The sequence below is a fragment of the Pongo pygmaeus genome, chromosome 16 (assembly GCF_028885625.2).
Source record: "Pongo pygmaeus isolate AG05252 chromosome 16, NHGRI_mPonPyg2-v2.0_pri, whole genome shotgun sequence".
NCBI classification, from domain to species: Eukaryota; Metazoa; Chordata; class Mammalia; order Primates; family Hominidae; genus Pongo; species Pongo pygmaeus.
Genome location: NC_072389.2, coordinates 14,267,492 through 14,291,726, shown reverse-complemented (window position 1 = coordinate 14,291,726; position 24,235 = coordinate 14,267,492). Strand labels below are relative to the sequence as shown.

The 24,235-nt window shown below is 39.9% G+C and overlaps 1 pseudogene; it reads right to left on the bottom strand.

Moving 5' to 3' along the window:
* Window positions 1–261: 261 nt before the first annotated feature.
* Window positions 262–364, bottom strand: LOC134738407 (U2 spliceosomal RNA; annotated as a pseudogene).
* Window positions 365–24,235: the final 23,871 nt, after the last annotated feature.

The window sequence follows — 24,235 nt, the reverse complement described above, 5'->3', positions numbered from 1 at the left end:
GAACGTGGAATAGAATGGAATGTAGAATGGAAAGGAATGGAATTTGGAATGGAATGGAATGGAATGTGGAATGCAATGGAAAGGAATGTGGAATTGAATATAAAGGAATGGGGAATGGAATGTTATATGGAATGGAATGGAATGGAATGGAACGTGGAATGGAAGGGAATGGAATGCAAAGTGGAATGGAATGCAATGGAATATTGAAAGGAATGGAATTGAATATAATGTGCAATGGAATGGATTGAAATGGAATGTGGAATGGAATGGAATAGAATATGGAATGGATAGAGGACGTATCAGATATTTAACTGATAAGAACAGATACTACACTTGAACTTAGCCAAAATGGAATGGAATGGAATGGAAAGTGGAATGGAATCTGGAATGGAATGGAATGGAATGGAATGGAATATGGAAGGGAATTGAATGGAATATGTAATGGAAAGGAATTTAATGGAATGTTTAATGGAATGAAATTGAATGTGGAGTGGAATGGGAAGGAATGTGTAATGGAATGGAATTTGTAATGGAATGTGGAATGGAATGCATTGGAATGGAATTGAATGTGGAATGCAATGGAAAGGAATATGGAAATGAATGGAATGTAGTGGAATGTGTAATGGAATGGAATTGAATGTGGAATGGAATGCAAAGGAATGTGGAATGGAATCTGGATTTCAATGCAAAGGAATGGAATGTAATGTGGAATTGAATAGAAAGTGGAATGGAATGGAATGGAATGTGGAATTGAAGGTAATGGAATGTGGAATGGAATGTGCAAAGGAATGGAATGGTATGGAATGGAATGGAATGGAATGGAATGTGGAATTGAATGCAATGGAATATGGAAAGGAATGGAATGGAAGGGAATGTGGAATGGAATGGAATGGAATGGAATGTGGAATGGAATGCAATGGAATGTGCAATGGAATGTCGAATGGAATGAGGAAAGGAATGGAATGGAATGTGGAATGGAATGGAAAGGAATGTGGAATGCAATTGAATGGAATGTGGAATGGAATGGATTGCAATGTAGAATGGAATGGAATGGAATGTGGAATGGAAAGAAGGGGAATGAAATATGGAATGCAATGTGGAATGGTCTGGAATGGAATGTGGAATGGAACGTGGAATGGAATGTGGAATTAATGGAATGGAAAGTGAAATGGAATGGAATGGAATATGGAATGGAATGTGGAATGGAATGCGGAATGGAATAGAATGGAATAGAATGTAGAATGGATTGTGGAATGGAATGCAATGGAATGGAATGTGGAATGCACTCTGGAATGGAATGGAATGGAATGTGGAATGGAATATGAAATGGAATGGAGTGGAATGTTGAATGGAATGTGCAATGGAATATGGAATGTGGAATGGAATGTGGAATGGAATGAAACGTAATGGAAAGTGGAATGGAATGTGGAATCGAATTGAATCAAATTTGGAATGAAATGTGGAATGTAATGGAATGCAATGTTTAATAGAACGGAATGCAATGTGAAATGGAATGGAATGGAATGTGGCCTGGAATGGAATGGAATGCAGAATGGAACTTGGAATGGAATCTGGAAGGGAACAGTATGCGGAATGGAATGGAATGCAATGCAATGAAATGTGGAAATAAATGGAATGGAATGCGGAATGCAACGGAATGGAGTGTGGAATGGAATTGAATCAAATTTGGAATGAAATGTGGAATGTAATGGAATGCAATGTGGAAAAGAACGGAAAGCAATGTGAAATGGATTGGAATGGAATGTGGCCTGGAATGGAATGGAATGTGGAATGGAACTTGGAATGGAATCTGGAATGGAACAGTATGCGGAATGGAATGGAATGCAATGCAATGAAATGTGGAAATAAATGGAATGGAATGCGGAATGCAACGGAATGGAATGTGGAATGGAATGGAATGGAGTGGAATGTGGAATGGAATGGAATAGAATGCAATGGAATGTAATGTGGTATGGAATGTGGAATGGAATGTAAAGCAATGTGGAATGAAATGTAATGCAATGTGGATTGGAATGCGGAATGAAATGTGGAATAAAATGTGGAATAAAATGTGGAATGGAATGTCAAATGGAATGTGGAATGAAATGAGAAATTGAATGGAATGGGATGTGGAATGTAATGTGGAACGGAATGTGCAATGAAATTGAATGTGGAATGGATTGTGAAATGGAACGTTGAATGGAATGTGGAATGGAACGGGAAATGGAATTTAGTTCAACTTGGAATGGAACGCGAAATGGATCGTGGAATGTAATGTGGAATCGCATGTGGAATGGAATGTGGAATGTATTATGGAATGGAATGTGAAATTGAATGGAATGGAAAGTTGAACGGATCCTGGAAGGGAATGGAGTGGAAAGAGGAATCGTATATAGAATGCACTGTGGAATGGAAAGTGGAATGGAACGTGGAAAGGAATGGAATCACACATGAAAAAGAGCGTGGAATGGAATAGAAAGGATCGTGCAATGCAATTTGGAATGGAATGGAATGGAATGGAATGTGGAATGCAACGTGGAACGGAATGGAATGGAATGTGGAATGGAATGTTGAATGGAACGTGGAATGGAAAGAGAAATTGAATGGAATGGAATGTGGAATGGAATTTGGAATGGATTGTGGAGTGTAAAAGAATGTACCGTGGAATGTAATGTGGAATGGAATGTGGAAAGGAAAGTGGAATGGAATGGCATGTGGAATGGAATGTGGAAAGGAAACTGGAATGGAATGGCATGCGGAATGGAACATGGAATTGAATGAAATGGAACGAGGAATGGAATGTGGAATGTATCGTGGAATGGAATTTGGAATGGAATGGAATGGATTCTGGAATGGAATGGCATGGAATGGTATGGAATGTGGAATGTAATGGAATGCAATGTGGAATGGAATCTGGAAAGGAATGGAATGGATAGTAGAATGGAATGGAATGGAATGGTATTTAATGTGGAATGGAATTGAATGGTATGTGGAATGGACTGTGGAATGGAAAGTGGAATGAAGTGGATTAGAATGTGGAATGGAACGGGGAGTAGAATGGAATGGAAAGTGGAATGGAATGTAGAATAGAACGTGGAATGCAATGGGGAATGGAATGGAATGGAAAATGGAATGGAACGTTGAATGGAATGGAATGAAACATGGCGTGGAATGTGGAATGGATTGTGGAATGTAACGTGTAATGGAACGTGTAATGAAATGGATTGTAATATGGAATGGAATATGGAATGGAAGGAATATAATGTGTAATGGAATATGGGATGGAATGTGAAATGGAATGAATTGGAATGTGTAATGGAATTGAATGGAACATAGAATGGAACGTGGAATGGAATTGAATGGAAATTGGAATGGAACATGTAATGGAATGTGGAAATTATCACGGAATGATATGTGGAATGTAATGTGGATTGGAAAGGAACGGAATGAGGAATTGAATGGAATGGAATGTGGAATGGAATGGTAGGTGGCATAGAATGTGCAATGCAATGGAATGGAATACGGAATGAAATGGAAAGGAATGGTATGGAAAGCGGAATGGAATGGAATGGAACGTGGAATGGAACGTGAAATGGAACGTGGAATGGAACGTGGAATGGAATGGAATGGAACGTGAAATAGAACTTGAAATGGAACGTGGTATGGAACGTGGAATGGAATGGAACGGAAAGTGTAGTGGAAGGGAATGGAATGTGGAATGGAATGTGTAATGGAATGGAAAGGATTGGAATGGAATGAAATTTGGAATGGAATGGAATAGAATGTGGAATTGAATGGAATGGTATGGAATGTGGAATGGAATGGAATGGAATGGAATGTGTAACTGAATGGAATGGAAAGTGGAATTGAACATAATGGAATGTGGACTGGAATTGAATGGAATGCGGAATGGAATGGAATGGAATGTGGTATGGAATATAATGGAATGGAAAGGAAGGTGGAATTGAATGGAATGGGAAGTGGAAACGAATGGAATGGAATGGTGACTAGAATGGAGACTGGAAAGGAATGGAAGGTGGAATGGGATGTGAAATGGAAGGTGCAATGGAACGTGGAATGGAGTGAAATGGATCGTGGAATGCAATGGAATGGAATGGAATGGAAGTTGGAATGGAACGTGGAATGGAATGTGGAATGGAATGTGGAATGGAATGTGGAATGCGATGGAAAGGATTGTGAAATGGAATGTGGAATGGAATGGAATGGAGTGGAATGGAATTGAATGGAATGGAATGGAATGTACAATGGAATATGGAACGGAATGTAATGGAAAGTGGAATGGAATGGTACGGAAGGTGGAATGGAATGGAATCGAATGGAACGTGGAATGGAAAGTGGAATGGAATGTGGAATGCAATGTAAAGCAATGTGGAATGTAATGTAATTGAATGTGTAATAGAATGGAATGGAATGGAATGTGGATTAGAAAGTCGAATGGAATGCGGAATGGAATGGAATGGAATGTAGAATGGAATGGAATGGAATGTTGAATGAAATGTGGAATGGAATGGTATAGAATGTGGAATGGAATGTGGAATGGATGGCGAAATGCAATGGAATGAAACGTGGAATGGAACGTGGAATGGATCCTCGAATGGAACGTGGAATGGTATGTGGAATGGAATGTGGAACGTAGTATGGAATGGATCGTGAAATTGAATGGAATGGAATGCTGAATGCAACGTGGAATGTAGTGCAGTGGAACTTGGAATGGAATATGGAATGGAATGTGGAATGGAAAGTGGAATGGAAGGAGGAGTGTAATGGTATCAAATGTGGAATGGAGTGTAGAATGGAATGGAATGGAATGTGCAAAGCAATTTGGAAAGGAATGGAATGGAATGTGGAATGCAACGCGGAATGGAACGGAATGGAACGTGGAAAGGAAAGTGGAATGGAAAGTGGAATGGAATGGAATGGAATGTGCAACGGAAAGTTCAATGGAAAGTGGAATGGAACGTGGAATGGAATGGAACGGAATGTGGAAAGGAATGTGGAATGGAATGTGGAGTGGGACAGAATGTAACGTGGAACAGAATGTGGAAAGGAATGTGGAAAGCAAAGTGGAATGGAATGGAATAGCATATGGAATGGATCTTGGAATTGAATGGAATTGAACGTGGAATGGAAAGTGGAATGGAACGTGGAATGTAAAGAGGAAAGGAATGTGGAAAGGAACGTGGAATGCAATGTGGAATGGAATGTGGAATAGAATGCAATGGAATGTGGAAAGGAGTGGAATGGATACTGGAATGGAATGGAATGGAATGCGATGGAATGTACAATGGAATGGAATGGAATGCGGAATGGAATGTGGAATGGAAAGTGGAATGAATTGGAATATAATGTGGAATGGAATGGGGAATAGAATGGAATGGAAAGTGGAATGGATCGTGGAATGGAATGTAATGGAATATGGAATGGAATGTGGAAAGGAATGTGGAATGGAATGGAATGGAATGTGCAATGGAAATTTCAATGGAATTTGGAATGGAACGCGGAATGGAATGAAACGAAATGTGGAATGGAATGTGGAGCGGACCAGAAAGTAACATGGAATGGAATGTGGAAAGGAAAGTGGAATGGAATGGAAAAGCACTTGGTATGGAAGTTGGAATTGAATGGAATTGAACGTGGAATGGAAAGTGGAATGGAACGTGGAATGTAAAGGGGAAAGAATGTGGAAAGGAATGTGGAATGCAATGTGGAATGGAACGTGGAATAGAATGGAATGGAATGTGGCATGGAATGGAACGGAATGTGTAATGCAATGGAATGCATTCTGGAATGGTATGTGGAAAGGAATGGAATGGATTGTGGAGTGGAAAGGAATGCAATGCTATGGAATGTGCAATGGAATGGAATGGAATGTGGTATGGAATGTGGAATGGAAAGTGGAATGAACTGGATTATAATGTGGAATGGAATGGGGAATGGAAAGGAATGCAAAGTGGAATGGAACGTGGAATGGAATGGAATTGAACGTGGAATGGAATCTGGAATGGATTGTGGAATGGAACGTGGAATGGAACGTGGAATGGAATGGATTGGAATGTGGAATGGAATGTGGAATGAAATGGAATGGAATATGGAATGGAATGGAACAGAACGTGGAATGGAACGTGGAATGGAACATGGAATGGAATGTGGAATGGCATGAATGTGAATGTATAATGGAAGGGAATGGAATGTGCAACGGAATGGAATGGAATGGAATGGAATGTGTAATGGAATAGAATGGAATGAGGAATGGAACTTAATTGAAAGTGGAATAGAATGGTATGCGGAATGGAATGGAATGGAATGTGGAATGGAGTGGAATCGAATGGAAAGAATGTGGAATTGAATGGAATGGGAAGTGGAATGGAATGGAATGGAATGGAATGGAATGGGGAATAGAATGGGAAATGGAAAGAAATATTCCATTCCACCATATGGAAGGTGGAATGGAATATGAAATGGAATCTGTAATGGAAGATGTAATGGAAGGAAATGGAACGTGAAATGGAACTTGGAATGGAATGTGGAATGGCATATGGAATGGATCTTACAAGGGAATGTGGAGTGGCATATGGAGTGGATCTTACAAGGGAATGTGGAATTGTATATGGAATGGAAAGGAATGGAATGTGGAATGGAATGCGGAATGGAATTTGGAATGGAAAGAAATGGAATGTGAAATGGAATGCAGAATGGAATGGAGTGGAATGGATTGTACAATGGAATGTGGAATGGAATGGAATGGAATTTGTAATGGAATGTGAAATGGAATGTGGATTGGAATGTGAAATGGAATGTGGAATCGAATGACAAACGGAAAGAAATGTAACGTGGAATGGAATGGAATGGAATGGAAAGTGGAACGGATTGTGGAATGGAATGTGGAATGGAACGTGGAATGGAATGCGGAATGGAGTGGAATCCTATGTGGAATGGAATGTGAAATGGAATGGAATGAAATGTGGAATGCAATGTGGAATGGAATGGAATGGGATGTGAAATGCAATGTGGAAAGGAATGGAATGGAATCTGGAAAGGAATGTGGAATGGAATGGAAAGGAATGTGGAATGGAATGCAGTGGAAGGTGGAATGGAATGGAATGGAATGTGGAAAGGAATGTGCAACGGAATGGAATGGAATGTGGAAAAGAATGTGGAATGGAATGGAATGGAATCCGGAATGGAATGGAATGGAATGGAATGGAATGGAATGCAATGCGAAACGGAACGTGCAATGGATCGTGGAATGGAATGTAAAATGGAATGGAAAAGAATGAGAAGGGAAGGTAATGGAATGTGGAATGGAAAGTGGAATGGAATAGAATGCAATGTGTAATGGAATGGAAAAGAATTCGGAATGGAAGTTCAGGGAATGTGGAACGGATTGTGAAATGGAATGGAAAAAATGTGGAATGGAAGGTAATGGAAATGCAATGGAAGGTAACGGAACAAGGAATGGAATGGAATGGAACATTGAATGGAACGTGGATTGGAATGTGGAATGGAGCATTGAATGGAAAGTGGAATGGAATGTGGAATGGATAGGAATGGAATGTGGAATGGAATGGAATGGAATGTGGAATGGAATGGAATGGAATGTCGAATATAATTTGGAATGGAATGGAAAGGAATCCAGAATGGAATAGAAAGGATTGGAATGGAATGGAAAGTGGAATGGAATGTGGAATGGAACGTGGAATGGAATGTGTAATGGAATGGAATGGAATATGGAATGGAAGGGAATGGAATATGGAATGGAATATGTAATGGAATGGAATGGATTGGAATGGAATGTGGAATGGAGTGGAATAGAATGTGGAACGGAATGGAATGGAATTTAAGGTGGAATGGAATGTGAAATATAATGTGCAATGGAACCTGGAATGCAATGAAATTGAACGTGAAAAGGAAAGGAACGGAACGTGGAATGGAACGGAATGGAACCTGGAAGGGAACGTGGATTGGAAAGTGGAATGGAACGTGGAACGCAATGGAGTGGAATGTTGAATGGAGTCGATTGGAATGTGGAAAGGAATGGAATAGAATATGGAAAGTAAAGTGGAATTTAATGGAATGGAACATGGAATGGAATGCGGAATGGAACCTCTAAGTGAACGTTGAAAGGAAAGTGGAATGGAATGGAATGAAACGTCTAATGGAATGTAGAATGGAACGTGGAACGGAAAGGAATGGAACGTGGAATGGAATGTGGAATGAAATGAGGAATGGAATGTGGTATGGGATGTGGAATGGAATGTGTAATCGAATGGAATGGAATGGAATGTGGAATGGAGTGTGGAATGGAAAGTGGAAAGGACTGGAATGGAATTTGGAACGGAGTCGAATCGAATGTTGAATGGAAGGTGGAATGGAATGTGGAATGTAACGAGGAATGGAAAGGATAGATATGTGGAATGGAAATAGTGGAATGTGGAATGCAATAGAATGTAATGTGGAATGGAATGTCGAATCTAATGGAATGGAATAGAATGTAATGTGGAATTGAATGGAATGGAATATGGAATGGAATGTGGAATGGAATGTGGAGTGGCACGTGGAATGGAACGGAGTGAAATGTGGAATGGAATGTGGAATAGAATGTGGAATTGACCTCGGAATGGAAAGCAAAGTGGAATGGAATGCAATGGAAAGTGGAATGGAACGTGGAATTTATTGTGGAATGGAGCGTATGATGGAATGTGCAATGGAATGTGGAATGTAAAGGTGAATGTAATCGAATGGAAAGTGGAATGGAACGTGGAATGGAATGGAATGAAATGTGGAATGGTATGTGGAATGGAATGTGGAAAGTAATGGAATTGAATGTGGAATGGAATGTGGAAAGGAATGTGGAATGGACAGTGGAATGCAACGGAATGGAATGTGGAAATTAATGTGGAATGCAAAGTGGAATGGAAAGTGGAATGGAATGGGGCGGAAAGGAAAGGATTGTGGGTTGGAATGTGGAATGGAACGTGGAATGGAAAGCGAAATGGAATGGATTGGAACGTTGAATGGGATGGAATGCAATGTTGATTGGAAGGTGGAATGGAATGGAATGGAACGTGGAATAGATCATGGAATGGAACGTGGAATGGAATGTGTAATGGAACGTGGAATGGAAAGGAATGGAAAGTGGATTGAATGTGGAATGGAATGGAATGGAAAGCGGAATGGAATGTGGAATGGACTGTGAAAGGAACGTGACATGGAAAGTGGAAAGTACTGTAACGTAATGTGGAATGGAATGTGGAATGGAATATGGAATGCAATGCAAATCAATGTGGAATGGAATGTGGAATGGAACGTATTGGAATGTGGATCGAACGTATTGGAATGTGGAATGGAATGTGGAATGGAACGTGGAATAGAAAGTGGAATGGTATGGAAAGAAATGTGCAATGTAACGTGGAATGGCATGGAATGTAACATGGAATGGAACTTGCAATAGAACGTACAATGGAACGTGGAATGGAAAGTGGAATGCAGCGTGGAATGGAATGTGCAATGGAATGTGGAATGGAATGGAATGGAATCTGGAATGGAATGGAAAGGGAAGTGGAATGGAATTTGCAAAGGAATGGAATGGAAAGTGGAATAGAATGTCGAATGGAATGGAATGGAATATGGAATGGAATGAAATTGAATGGAAAGGAAGGTGGAATGGGATGGAATGGAATGTGGAATGGGATGGAATTGAAAGTGGAATGCAACATGAAAGGAATATGGAATGGAACGTGGAATGGAATGTGAAATAGAATGAGGAATGGAATGTGCAATGGAAAGGAATGGAAAGTGGAGTGGAATGTGGAACGGAATGGAATGGAACGTGGAATGGAATGCGGAATGGAATGTGCAATGGAAAGGAATGGAAAGTGGAGTGGAATGTGGAACCGAATGGAATGGAACGTGGAATGGAATGCGGAATGGATTGTGGAATGGAACGAGAAATGGAACGTGAAATGTGTTGGAATGGAAACGGAAATGGAATGTGGAATAGAATGTGCAATGGGGAACAGAAAGGAATGCATTGTGCAATGGAACTTGAAATGGAATGGAATGGAATGTGGAATAGAACTTGGAATGGAATGTGGAATGGAAAGTGGAATGGAATGTGGAATGCGGAGTGGAATGGAATGTGGAATGGAATGGAATGGAACGTGAAATGGAATGGAATGGAATGGAATGGAATGGAATATGGAACTTAATGTGGAATGGAATGGAATGGAATGTGGAATAGAATGTGGAATGGAATGGAATGGAATGCGGAGTGGAAAGAAATGGAATGGTATGGAATGTGGAATGGAATGGAATGTGGAATGGAAAGTGGAATGGAATGGAATGGAACGTAAAATGGAATGTGGAATGGAATATGGAATGGAAAGAGGAATGGAATGTGCAATGGAAAGTTGATTAGAATGTGGAAAGGAATGTACTGTAATGTGGACTGGAATGTGGAATGGAATGGAATGTTGACTGGGATGGAATGAAATGGGGAAAGAAATGTGGAATGGAAATAGCAATGGAATGTGGAATGGAATGGAATGGAATGTGGAATGGAATGGAATGGAATGTGGAATCGAGTGGAATGGAATGTTGAATGGAATGTGGAATGAAATGGACTGGAATGAGGAATGGATTTTGGAATGGAATGTGGAACGGAATGGATTAGAATGTGGCATGGAATGTGCAATGTAATGGAATGGAAAGTGGAATGGAATGTGGAATGGAACGTGGAATGGAGCGTAAATAGAAAGGGAATGGAACGTGCAATGGATTGTGGAATGGAATGGAATGGAATGTGGAATGGAATGTGGAGTGGGATGGAATGGAATGAAACGGAATGTGCAATGGAATGGGGAACGGAATTGAATGGAATCTGGAATGGAATGTTGAATGGAATGTGGAATGGAATTTGGAATGGAACATGGAATGGAAAGTGGAATGGATCGTGGAATGGAACGTGGAAAGGAATGTGGAATGGAATACAATGGAATGTGGAATGGAATGGAATGGAATGTGGAATGGAATGGAATTGAATGCCGAATGGATTGGAATGGAATGTGGAATGGAATGGAATGGAATGGATTGTGGAATGGAATGTGGAATGGAATGTGGAATGGAATGGAATAGAATGGAATGTGGAATTGAAGTTGGAATGGAATGGAAGGGAAATCAATGTAATGTGGAAGGGAATTGAATGGTATGTGTAATGGAATGGAATGGAAAGTGGTATGGAATGTGAAATGTAATGTAATGTAGTGTAAAGTGGAATTGAAGTTGGAATGGAATATAATGGAAATTGGAATATAATGGACTGGAATGTGGGATGGATTTTGGAATGGAATGGAATGCAATGTGGAATAGAATGGAATGGAGGACTGTGTAATGGAATGTGGAATGGAATGGAATGGAACGTGGAACAAAATGTGGAATGAAATGTGGAAAAAAATGTGGAATGGACTGTGCAATGGAATGTGGAATGGAAAGTGGAAAAGAATGAAATGGAACGTGGAAGTGAATGGAATGGAACGTGCAATGTTATGGATTGGAAACAGGAATGGAATGTGGAAGGTAATGCGGAATGGAAGGCAATGGAATGTGGAATAGAATGTGGAATGGAATGGAATGTGGAATGGAATGTGGAATTGAAAGGAATTGAATGTGGAATGGAATATGGAATGGAATGTTGAAGAGAATGAAATGGAACGTGGAAGTGAAAGGAATGGAACGTGGAATGCCATGGAATGGAACGTGAAATGGAACGTGGAAAGGAATGTGGAAAGGAATGTGTTATGGATTGTGGAATGCAATGGAGTAGAACGTGAAATATAATGTGCAATCGAATGTGAAACGGAACGTGGAAAGGAAAGTGGAATGGAATATAATGGAAAGTGGAATGTAATGCAAAGGAATAATGGAAAGTGGAAATGAACGTGGAATGGAATGTGGAATGGAATGGAATGGAATGTGGAATGGAATGGAATGGTATGTAAAATTGAATGTAATGGAAAGTGGAATGGAACGTGGAACGGAATGGAACGGAATGTGCAAAGGAATGCGGAATGAAATGTGGAATGGAATCTGGAAAGGAATGTGGAATGGAATGTGGAACAGAATGTGGAATGGAATGGAATGGAATGTGGAATGGAGTTTGCAATTGAATGTGGAATGGAATGAAATGAAATGTGGAATGGAATGTGGAATGTAATGTGGAATGGAATGGAATGGAATGTGGAATGAAATGTGTAATGGAATGTGGAATGGAATGGAATGGAATGTGGTATGGAATGGAATGCAAAGTGGAATGGAATGTGATATGGAATGGAATAGAATGTGGAAATTTATGTATAATGAAATGGAATGGAATGGAATATGGAATGGAATGTGAAATGGAATTTAAGGGAATGTGGATTCGAATGTTGAATGGAATGTGGAATGGAATGCGGTGGAATGTCGAATGGAACGCGGAAGAGAATGCAATGGATCGTGGAACGGAACGTTTAATGGAAAATGGAATGGAACTTGGAATGGATTGTGCAATCGAATGTGGAATGGAACGCGGAATGGAATGCGGAATGGAATGCGGAATGGAACACGGAATGGCATGGAATGAAATAGAAAGTGGAATGGAACGTGGAATAGAATGTGGAATGGAATGTGCAATGGAACACGGAATGGAATTTGCAATGGAATGTTGAGTGGAACGTAGAATAGAATGTAGTGGACTGTTGAATGAAACGTGGAATTGAATGGAATGGAACGTGGAATGGAACGTGAAATGGAATGAAGAAAGGAAAGTGGAATGGAATGTGGAATACAATGGAACAGAACATGGAAAGAAACGTGGAATGGAATGGAATGGAACGTGGAATGGAATGTGGTATAGAATATGGAAAGGAAAGTGGAATGCAAGGTGGAATGAAATAGAATGGAACGAGGAATGGAATGGAATGGAAATTGGAATGGATTGTAGAATGAAATGTGGAATGGAATGGAATGGAATGGGGAATGGAATGTGGAATTCAATGGAATGGAATGGAGAATGAAATGTGCAGTTGAAAGGAATGGAATGGGGAAACGAATGTTGAATGCAATGTGGAATGAAATGGAATGGAATGTGGAATGGAATGGAGTGGAATGGAAGGTGGAATTCAATGTGGAATGGAATGGAATGTGGAATTAATGGAATGGAAATTTAACTGGAATTGAATGGGATATGGAATGGAATGTGGAATGGAATAGAATGGAATATCATGTGGAATGGAATGTGGAATGGAATGGAATGTGGAATGGAATGGAACGGAAAGTGGAATGGAATGTGAAATGGAATGTGGAATGGAAAGTGGAATGGAATGGAATGGAATGGAATGTGGAACGCAATCTGAAATGCAATGGAACGGAATGTGGAATGTAATTTGGAATAGAATGGAAATGAACGTGGAGTGGAATGTGGAAAGAAATGTGGAATGGTACATGGAATGGAATGGAACGGAATGGAATGGGGAATAGAATTTGGAATGGAATGGAATCAAATGTGAAATGTAATGTGGAATGGAATGGAATGGGATGTGGAATAGAATGGAATACAAAGTGTAATGGAGTGGAATGGAATGTGGCATGGACTGGAATGGAAGGTGGAATGGAACGTGGAAAGGCATGGGGAATGTAATGGTATGCGTAATGGAATGGAATGGAATGCAATGAAATGTGGAAATGAATGTAATGGAATACGGAATGGAATGGAATGGAATGGAATGTGGAAAGGAACGGAATGGAGTGGAATGTGGAATGGAATGGAATAGAATGCAATAGAATAGAATTTGGCATGGAATGTGGAATGGAATGGAAGGGAATGTGGAATGGAATGCGAAATGAAATGTGGAATAAAATGTGGAATGGAATGTGTAATGTAATGTGGAATGGAACGTGGAAAGGAATGGAATGGTGAATGGAATGGAATGGAATGAGGAAGGGAATGGGCAATGGAATGGAATGAGGAATGGAAAGTGAAATGGAATGGAACATGGAATGGAATTGAATGGAATGGAATGGAATGGAATTGAATGGAATGGAATGGAATGGAACATGCAATGGAATGGGTTGGAAAGGAACATCAAATGGAATGGAACGTGGAATGGAATGGAATGGAATGGAACAAAGTATGGAATGGAATGGAAAATGGAATAGAATGGAACGGAATGTGGAATGGAATGGAATGAAATGGAATGGAATGTGGAATGGAATGGAATGTCGAATGGAATGGAATGTAATATGGACTGGAATGGCATGCAATGGAATGGAAAGTTTAATGCAATGGAATTGAATGTGGAATAGAATTGAATGGAATTCAATGTGGAATGTAATGGAATGCACTGTGGATTAAATGAAATGGAATGTGGAATGGAATGGAATGGAATGGGAAATGGAACAGAATTGAATGTGGAATGGAATGGAATAGAATGTGGAATGGAATGGAGCGGAATGTGGAATGGAAATTGGATTTGAATGGAAAGCAATGGAAGGGAAGGTGGAATAGACTGGAATGTGGAATGGAATGGAATAGAATGGAATGGAATGTGGAATTGAATGGAATGGAATGTGGAATGGAATGTAATGGAATGTGGAATAGAATGGAATGGAATATGGAATGGAATGTGGATTGAAATGGAATGGAAAGTGGAACAGAACGCACTGAAATGGTATGGAGTGTGGAAAGGAAAGGAATGGTATATATAATGGAATGTGGACTGGAACCTAAAACGGAACATGGAATGGAACGTGGAGTTGAACGCGGAATGGAATGTGGAATGAAATCGAAAGGGACGTGGAATGGAATGTGAAATGCAATGGAATGGAATGCGGAATGGAATGGAATGGAATGCAGAACGGAAGGTAATGGAATCTGGAATGGAATACAATGCTATGGAATGTGTAAAGGAATGGAAAGGAATGGAATGGAATGTGGAATAGAAAGGAAAGGAATGTGGAATGAAACGTGGAATGGAATGGAATGCAATGGAATGTGGAATGGAATGTTGAATTGAAAAAATGGAATCTGCAATGGAGTGGAATGGTATGGAATGTGGAATGGAATGGAAAAGTATGGAATGTGGAATGGAATGGAGCGGAATGGAATGGGATGGAATGTGGAATGGAATGTAATGGAATGTGGAATGGAATGGAATGGAATGTGGTATGGATTGGAATGGAATGTGGAATGGATTTGAATGGAATGTGGATTGGAATGGAATGGAGTGGAAAGTGCAAAGAAATGTGGAATGGAATGTGAAATGGAAAGTGGAATGGAATGTGAAATGGAATGCAATGGAATATGGAATTTAATGGAATGCATCATGGAATGCAATGCAATGGAACACGGAATGGAACGTGGAACGGAACTTGGAATGGAATGTGGAATGGAATGTGGAAGGAATGCGGAATTAAATGGAATGGAATGTGGAATGGAATGTGGAATGAAATGTAATGGACTGTGGAATGGAAAGAGGAAAGGAATGGAATGAAAAGTGGAATGGAATGTGGAATGGACTGTGGAATGGAAGGTGGAATAGAACGGAATGGAATGTGGAATGGATAGTGGAATGAAAAATGGAATGGAACGTGGAAAGGAATGGAATGGATCGTGGAATGGATTGTGGAATGGAATGGAATGGAATGTGGAATGGGATTTGGAATGGAATGTGGAATGGAATGGAATGGAATGTGGACTCGAATGTGGAGTGGAATGGAATGGAATGTGGTATGGAATGAAATGGAATAAGGAATGGAATGTGGAACGGAATGCAGCTTAATGTGGAATGCAATGTGTAATGGTAAGGAATGGAAGGTCGAAAGGAATGTTGAATGGAAAGTGGAATGGAATGGAATGGAATGTGGAATGGAAAGTGGAATGGAATGGAATGGAACGTGCAAAGGAATGTTGAACGAATGGAATGGAGTGGAATAGAATGGAATGGAATGTGGAATGGATTGTGGAGTGGAAAGTGGAAAGGAATGGAAAGGAATGTGGAATGGAAAGTGGAATGGGATGGGGAGTGGAACGTGGAATTTAATGGAATCGAATGTGGAATGGATTGTGGAGTGGAATGTGGAATGCAATGAAATGGATTGACGAATGGAATTTGGAAGTAAATGTAATGTAATGTGGAATGGAATGGAGTGGAATGTAGAATGGAATGTGGAATAGAATATGGAATTCAATGGAAAGGAATGAAATGGAATGTGGAATGGAATGTGGAATGGAATGGAATGGAATGTGGAATGGAATGGAATGGAAAGTGGAAAGGAATGTGGAATGGAATGGAATGGGGTGTGGAATAGAATGGAATGGAATGGATTGTGGAGTGGAAAGTGGAATGGAATGGAAAGGAGTTTGGAATTGAAAGTGGAATGGGAAGGGGAGTGGAAAGTGGAATTGAATGGAATGGAATGTGGAATGGATTGTGGAGTGGAATGTGGAATGCAATGAAATGGAATCGGGAATGGAATTTAGAAGGGAATGGAATGGAATGTGGAATGGAATGGAATGGAATGTAGAATGGAATGTGGAATGGAATTTGGAATTCAATGGAAAGGAATGAAATGGAATGTGGAATGGAATGGAATGGAACGTGGAATGGAATGGAATGGAATGTAGAATGGAATGTAATGGAATGTGCAAAGGAATGTGCATTTGAATGGAATTGGATGGAATGAAATGAGGTATGGAATTGAATTGAATGCAATGTGGAATGGAATGCAATCGAATGTGGAATGGAATGGAATGGAATTTCGAATAGAAAGGAATGGAATTCAATGTGGAATGAAATGGAATGAAATGCAATGCGGTATGGAATGGAATGCAATGTGGAATGGAATGGAATCGAATGTGGAATGGAATGGAATGTGGAATGGAATCGAATTTAATGTGGAATGGAAGGCAATGGAATGTTGATGGAATGGAATGCAATGTAGAATGGAATGGAATGGAATGGAATGGAATTTGGAAGGAATGTAGTGGAATGTAGATGGAATGGAATGCAATGTGGAATGGAATGGAATGGAATGGAATGGAATGTGGAATGGAAGGGAATGGAATGTGCAAGGGAATGGAATGGAATATGGAAAGGAAAGGTGGGGAATGTGGAATCAGATGGAATGGAATGTGGAATGGAATGCAATTGAATGAAAAGGGAAATGGAATGGAATGGAATGTGGAATGGATTGTGGAATGGAATGAAATGGTATGTGGAATGGAATGTGGAATGGAATGGATCATGGAATGGAATGTGGAATGGAATGGGATGGAATTTGGAATGGAATTTGGCAAGGAATGGATTGGAATGTGCAATGGAAGGTGGAATGGAATTTAATGGAATTGAATGGAATGTGGAATGGAATGGAATGGAATGCGGAATGGAATGTGGAATGGAATGGAATGGAAGGTGGAATGGAATGTGGAATGGAATGTGGAATGGAATGGAATGGAAGGTGGAATGGAATGGAATGGAATGAAATGTGGAATGGAATGGAATGCAATGTGGAATTGAATGGAATGAAATGTGGAATGAAATGGAATGGAATGAAGTGTGGAATGGAATTGAATAGAAAGTAATGTGGAATGGAGTGTAATGGAATCTGGAGCTGAATGAAATGGAAAGAGCAAAGGAATGGAATGTCATGTGGAATGGAATGGGATGGAATGTAATGGAATGTGGAATGGAATGTAATGGAATATATAATGGAATGGAATGAGGACTGGAATGGAATTGAATGTTTAATGGAATGGAATGGTATGGGAATGGAATGGAAATGAATGTGGAATGGAATTTAGAATAGAATGGAAAGGAATGGAATGAAATTTGCAATGGAATTGAATGGAATGTGGAATGGAATTGAAGGGAATAGGTAATGGAATTTGAATTTGAATCTAAAGGAATGAAATGGAATGTGGAATGGATGGAACGAATAATGGAAAGGAGTGGAATGTGGAATGGAATGGAACGGAATGTCGAATTGAATGTAATGGAATGTGGAATGGAATGTTCAACGGAATGGAATTTTCAACGGAATGGAATGGAATGGAATGGAATCGAACGTGAAATGGAATGGAATTGAATGCAATGGGCATTGGAATGCAACGGAATATGGAAAGGAATGGAATGGAATGGAATGTGTAATGGACTGGAATGAAATGCAATGTTGAACGGAATGGAATAGAAAGTGGAATGGAAAGTGGAATGGAATCTGGAACAGAATAAAACACAAGGTAATGGAATGTGGAATGGAAGGGAATGTAATATGGAATGGAATGGATTTTATTGGAATGTGGAACGGAATGGAAGTGAATGTGGAATGGAATGGAATGGAATGTGTAATGGAACGGAATTTCGAATGGAATGTGGAATGGAATGGAATGGAATAGAATGTGGAATGAAATGGAATGGAATATGGAAAGCAATGGAAAGGAGTGGAATGCGTAATGGAATGGAATTGAATGTGGAATGAAATGGAATGGAATGTGGAATGGAATCTGGATTTGAATGGAAAGGAATGGAATGTAATTTGGTATGGAATGTAATGTGGAATGGAATTTAATGTGGAATGGAATGGAATGTGGAATGGATTGGAATGGAATGTGGAATTCAATGTAATGGAATGTGGAAGGGAATGTGCAAAGGAATGGAATGGAATGGAATGGAATGTGTAATGGAATGCAATGATGAATGGAATAAAATGGAATGCAAAGTGGAATTGAATGCAATGGAATATGGAAAGGAATGGAATGGAATAGAATCTTGAATGGAATTGAATAGAATGCAATGTGCCATGGAATGCAATGGAATGTGGAATGGAATGTCGAATTGAATGAGGAATGGAATGGAATGGAATGTGGAATGGAATGGAAAGGAATGTGGAAGGCCATGGAATGGAATGTGGAATGGAATGGATTGGAAATTGGAAAGGAATGGAATGGAATATGGAATGGAATGGAGTGGAAGGGAAGGTGGAATTCAATGTGGAATGGAATGGAATGTTGAATCGAATGTGGAATGGAATGTGGAATTAATGGAATGGAAATTTAACTGGAATGGAATGGAATATGGAATGGAATAGAATGGAATATCATGTGGAATGGAATGGAATGTGGAATGGAATGGAACGGAAAGTGGAATGGAATGTGAAATGGAATGTGGAATGGAATGTGGAATGGAATGGAATGGAATGGAATGTGGAACGCAATCTGAAAGGCAATGGAACGGAATGTGGAATGTAATTTGGAATAGAATGGAAATGAACTTGGAGTGGAATGTGGAAAGAAATGTGGAATGGTACGTGGAATGGAATGGAACGGAATGGAATGTGGAATAGAATTTGGAATGGAATGGAATCAAATGAGGAATGTAATGTGGAATAGAATGGAATGGGATATGGAATAGAATGGAATACAAAGTGAAATGGAATGAAATGGAATGTGGCATGGATTGGAATGGAAGGTGGAATGGAACGTGGAAAGGCATGGGGAATGTAATGGTATGCATAATGGAATGGAATGCAATGCAATGAAATGTGGAAATGAATGGAATGGAATGCGGAATGGAAAGGAATGGAATGTGGAAAGGAACGGAATGGAGTGGAATGTGGAATGGAATGGAATAGAATTCAATAGAATAGAATTTGGTATGGAATGTGGAATGGAATGGAATGGAATATGGAATGGAATGCGAAATGAAATGTGGAATAAAATGTGGAATGGAATGTGGAATGGAATGTGTAATGGAATGAGAAATGGAATGGAATGAAATGTGGAATGTAATGTGGAACGGAACGTGGAAAGGAGTGGAAGGTAGAATGGATTGTGAAATGGAACGTAGAATGGAATGTGGAATGGAACGTGACATGGAACAGAATGCAACGTGGAATGGAACGTGGAATGGATCGTGGAATGGAACGTGGAATGGCAAGTGGAATGGAATGTGGAATGTAGTATGGCATGGAACGTGAAATTGAATGGAATGGAATGTTGAATGGAACGTGGAATGGAATGGAGTGGAACGTGGAATGGAATGTGGAATGGAATGTGGAATGGAAAGTGGAATGGAACGTGGAATGGAATGGAATCGATTGTGGAATGGAGTGTGGAATGGAATGGAAAGGAAAGTGCAATGCAATTTCGAATGGAATGGAAAGGAATGTGGAATGGAATGTGGAATGGAATGTAATGGAATGAGGAATGGAATCTTGAATGGAACGTGGAATGGAAAGTGAAATGTGATGGAATGGAATGTGGAATGGAATGTGGAGTGGAACAGAATGTAAGGTGGAATGGAATGAGGAATGGAATGTGGAAAGGAAAGTGGAATGGAATGGATTAGCAAGTTGAATGGAAACTGGAATTGAATGGAATGGAACGTGGAACGGATAGCGGAATGGAATGTGGAATGGAACGAGGAATGGAATGTGGAATGTATCGTGGAATGGAAAGTGGAATGGAATGTGGAATAGAATGGAATGGAATGTGGCATGGAATGGAATGGAATGTGGCATTGAAAGGAATGGAACTTGGAAAGGAATGGCAAACAATGCAGAATGGAATGTGGAAAGTAATGGAATGGATTGTGGAATGGAATGGAATGGTATGGAATGTGCAATGGAATGGAATGGAATGTGGCATGGAATGTGGAATAGAAAGTGGAATGAATTGGAATATAATGTGGAATGGAATGAGGAATGGAATGGAATGGAAAGTGGAATGGAATGTGGAATGGAACGTGGAATGGAATGGGCAATGGAATGTGGAATGGAACGTGGAATGGAATGGAATGTAAAGTGCAATGGAACGTGGAATGGAACATGTAATGGACTGTGCAATGGAAAGTAGAATGGAATGGGAAATGGAATGTGGAATGGAACGTGGAATGGAATGGAATGGAAATTGGAATGGAATATGTAATGGAGTGTGGAATGGAAAGTGGAATGGAACGTGGAATGGAATGGATTGGAGTGTGGAATGGAATGTGGAATGGAATGGAATGGAATGTGGAATGGAATGTGATCTGGAATGCAATGAAATGTTGAATGGAACGTGGAAAGGAATGGAATGGATTGTGGAATGGAATGGAATGGAATGGTATGGAATGGGCAATGGAATGGAAAGGAATGTGGAATAGAATGCGGAATGGAAATTGGAATGAATTGGAATATAATGTGGAATCGAAAGGGAAATGTAATGCAATGGAAAGTGGAATGGAATGAGGAACGGAATGTGGAATGGAATGGACAATGGAATGTGGAATGGAACGTGGAATGGAATGCGATGTAAAGTGGAATAGAACGTGGAATGGAATGAGGAATGGAACGTGGAATGGAACGTGGAATGGAATGTGAAATGAAACGTGGAATGGAATGGGCAATGGAATGTGGAATGGAACGTGGACTGGAATGGAAAGGAAAGTGTAATGGAACGTGGAATGGAATGGAATGCAACGTGGAATGGAATCTGGAATGGATTGTGGAATGGAACGTGGAATGGAACGTGGAAAGGAATGGATTGGAATGTGGAATGGAATGTGGAAATGAATGTAATGGAATGTGGAATTTAATGTGGTCTGGAATGGAATGCAATGTGGAATGAAAAGTGGAATGGAATGGAATTGAATATGGAATGGAATGTGGAATGCAATGTGGAATGGAAAGTGAAACGGAATAGAACTGAATATGGAATGCAATGTGGAATGGAATGTGGCATGGAATGGAATGGAAAGAGGAATGGATCTTGGAATGGAATGGAATGGAAAGTGTAATGGAATGTGGAATGGAAAGTGGAATCGAACGTGGAATGGAACGTGAAATGGGAGGGAATGGAACGTGGAATGGAATGTGCAATGGAACACGGAATGTTATGTGGAATATAATGTGGATTGAAAAGGAATGGTATGTGGAAATGAATGGAATGGAATGTGGAGTGGAATGGAATGGTGTGTGGAATAGAACGTGGAATGAAATGGAATGTAATCTAGAATGAAATAGAATGGAATGGTATGGAATGTGGAATGGAATGGAATGCTACGTGGAATGGAATGTGGAATGGAATGGATTGGAAAGTGGAATGGAATGGAATGGAATATGGAATGGAATGGAGTGGAATGGAAGGTGGAATTCAATGTGGAATGGAATGGAATGTGGAATTAATGGAATGGAAATTTAACTGGAATTGAATGGGATATGGAATGGAATGTGGAATGGAATAGAATGGAATATCATGTGGAATGGAATGTGGAATGGAATGGAATGTGGAATGGAATGGAACGGAAAGTGGAATGGAATGTGAAATGGAATGTGGAATGGAAAGTGGAATGGAATGGAATGGAATGGAATGTGGAACGCAATCTGAAATGCAATGGAACGGAATGTGGAATGTAATTTGGAATAGAATGGAAATGAACGTGGAGTGGAATGTGGAAAGAAATGTGGAATGGTACGTGGAATGGAATGGAACGGAATGGAATGGGGAATAGAATTTGGAATGGAATGGAATCAAATGTGAAATGTAATGTGGAATGGAATGGAATGGGATGTGGAATAGAATGCAATACAAAGTGTAATGGAGTGGAATGGAATGTGGCATGGACTGGAATGGAAGGTGGAATGGAACGTGGAAAGGCATGGGGAATGTAATGGTATGCGTAATGGAATGGAATGGAATGCAATGAAATGTGGAAATGAATGTAATGGAATACGGAATGGAATGGAATGGAATGGAATGTGGAAAGGAACGGAATGGAGTGGAATGTGGAATGGAATGGAATAGAATGCAATAGAATAGAATTTGGTATGGAATGTGGAATGGAATGGAATGGAATGTGGAATGGAATGCGAAATGAAATGTGGAATAAAATGTGGAATGGAATGTGTAATGTAATGTGGAATGGAACGTGGAAAGGAATGGAAGGTAGAATGGATTGTGAAATGGAACGTAGAATGGAATGTGGAATGAAACGTGACATGGAACAGAATGCAACGTGGAATGGAATTTGGAATGGATCGTGGAATGGAACGAGGAATGGCATGTGGAATGAAATGTGGAATGTAGTATGGCATGGAACGTGAAATCGAATGGAATGGAATGTTGAATGGAACGTGGAATGGAATGGATTGGAACGTGGAATGGAATTTGGAAAGGAATGTGGAATGGAAAGTGGAATGGAACGTGGAATGGAATGGAATCGATTGTGGAATGGAGTGTGGAATGGAATGGAAAGGAAAGTGCAATGCAATTTCGAATGGAATGGAAAGGAATGTGGAATGCAACGTTGAATGGAATGGAATGGAATGTGGAATGGAATGTGAAATGGAATGGAATGGAATGTGGAATGGAATCTTGAATGGAATGTGTAATGGAAAGTGAAATGTGATGGAATGGAATGTGGAATGGAATGTGGAGTGGAACAGAATGTAAGGTGGAATGGAATGAGGAATGGAATGTGGAAAGGAAAGTGGAATGGAATTGAATAGCAAGTTGAATGGAAATTGGAATTCAGTGGAATGGAACTTGGAACGGATAGTTTAATGGAATGTGGAATGGAACGAGGAATGGAATGTGGAATGTATCGTTGAATGGAAAGTGGAATGGAATGTGGAATAGAATGGAATGGAATGTGGCATGGAATGGAATGGAATGTGGCATTGAAAGGAATGGAACTTGGAAAGGAATAGCAAAAAATGCAGAATGGAATGTGGAAAGTAATGGAATGGATTGTGGAATGGAATGGAATGGTATGGAATGTGCAATGGAATGGAATGGAATGTGGCATGGAATGTGGAATAGAAAGTGGAATGAATTGCAATATAATGAGGAATGGAATGAGGAATGGAATGGAATGGAAAGTGGAATGGAACGTGGAATGGAGTGGAATGTAAAGTGCAATCGAACGTGGAATGGAACGTGGAATGGAATGGAATGGAACGTGGAATAGAATCTGTAATGGAGTGAGGAATGGAAAGTGGAATGGAATGTGGAATGGTATGGATTGGAGTGTGGAATGGAATGTGGAATGGAATGGAATGGAATGTGGAATGGAATGTGCTGTGGAATGCAATGAAATGTTGAATGGAACGTGGAAAGGAATGGAATGGATTGTGGAATGGAATGGAATGGAATGGTATGGAATGGGCAATAGAATGGAAAGGAATGTGGAATAGAATGCGGAATGGA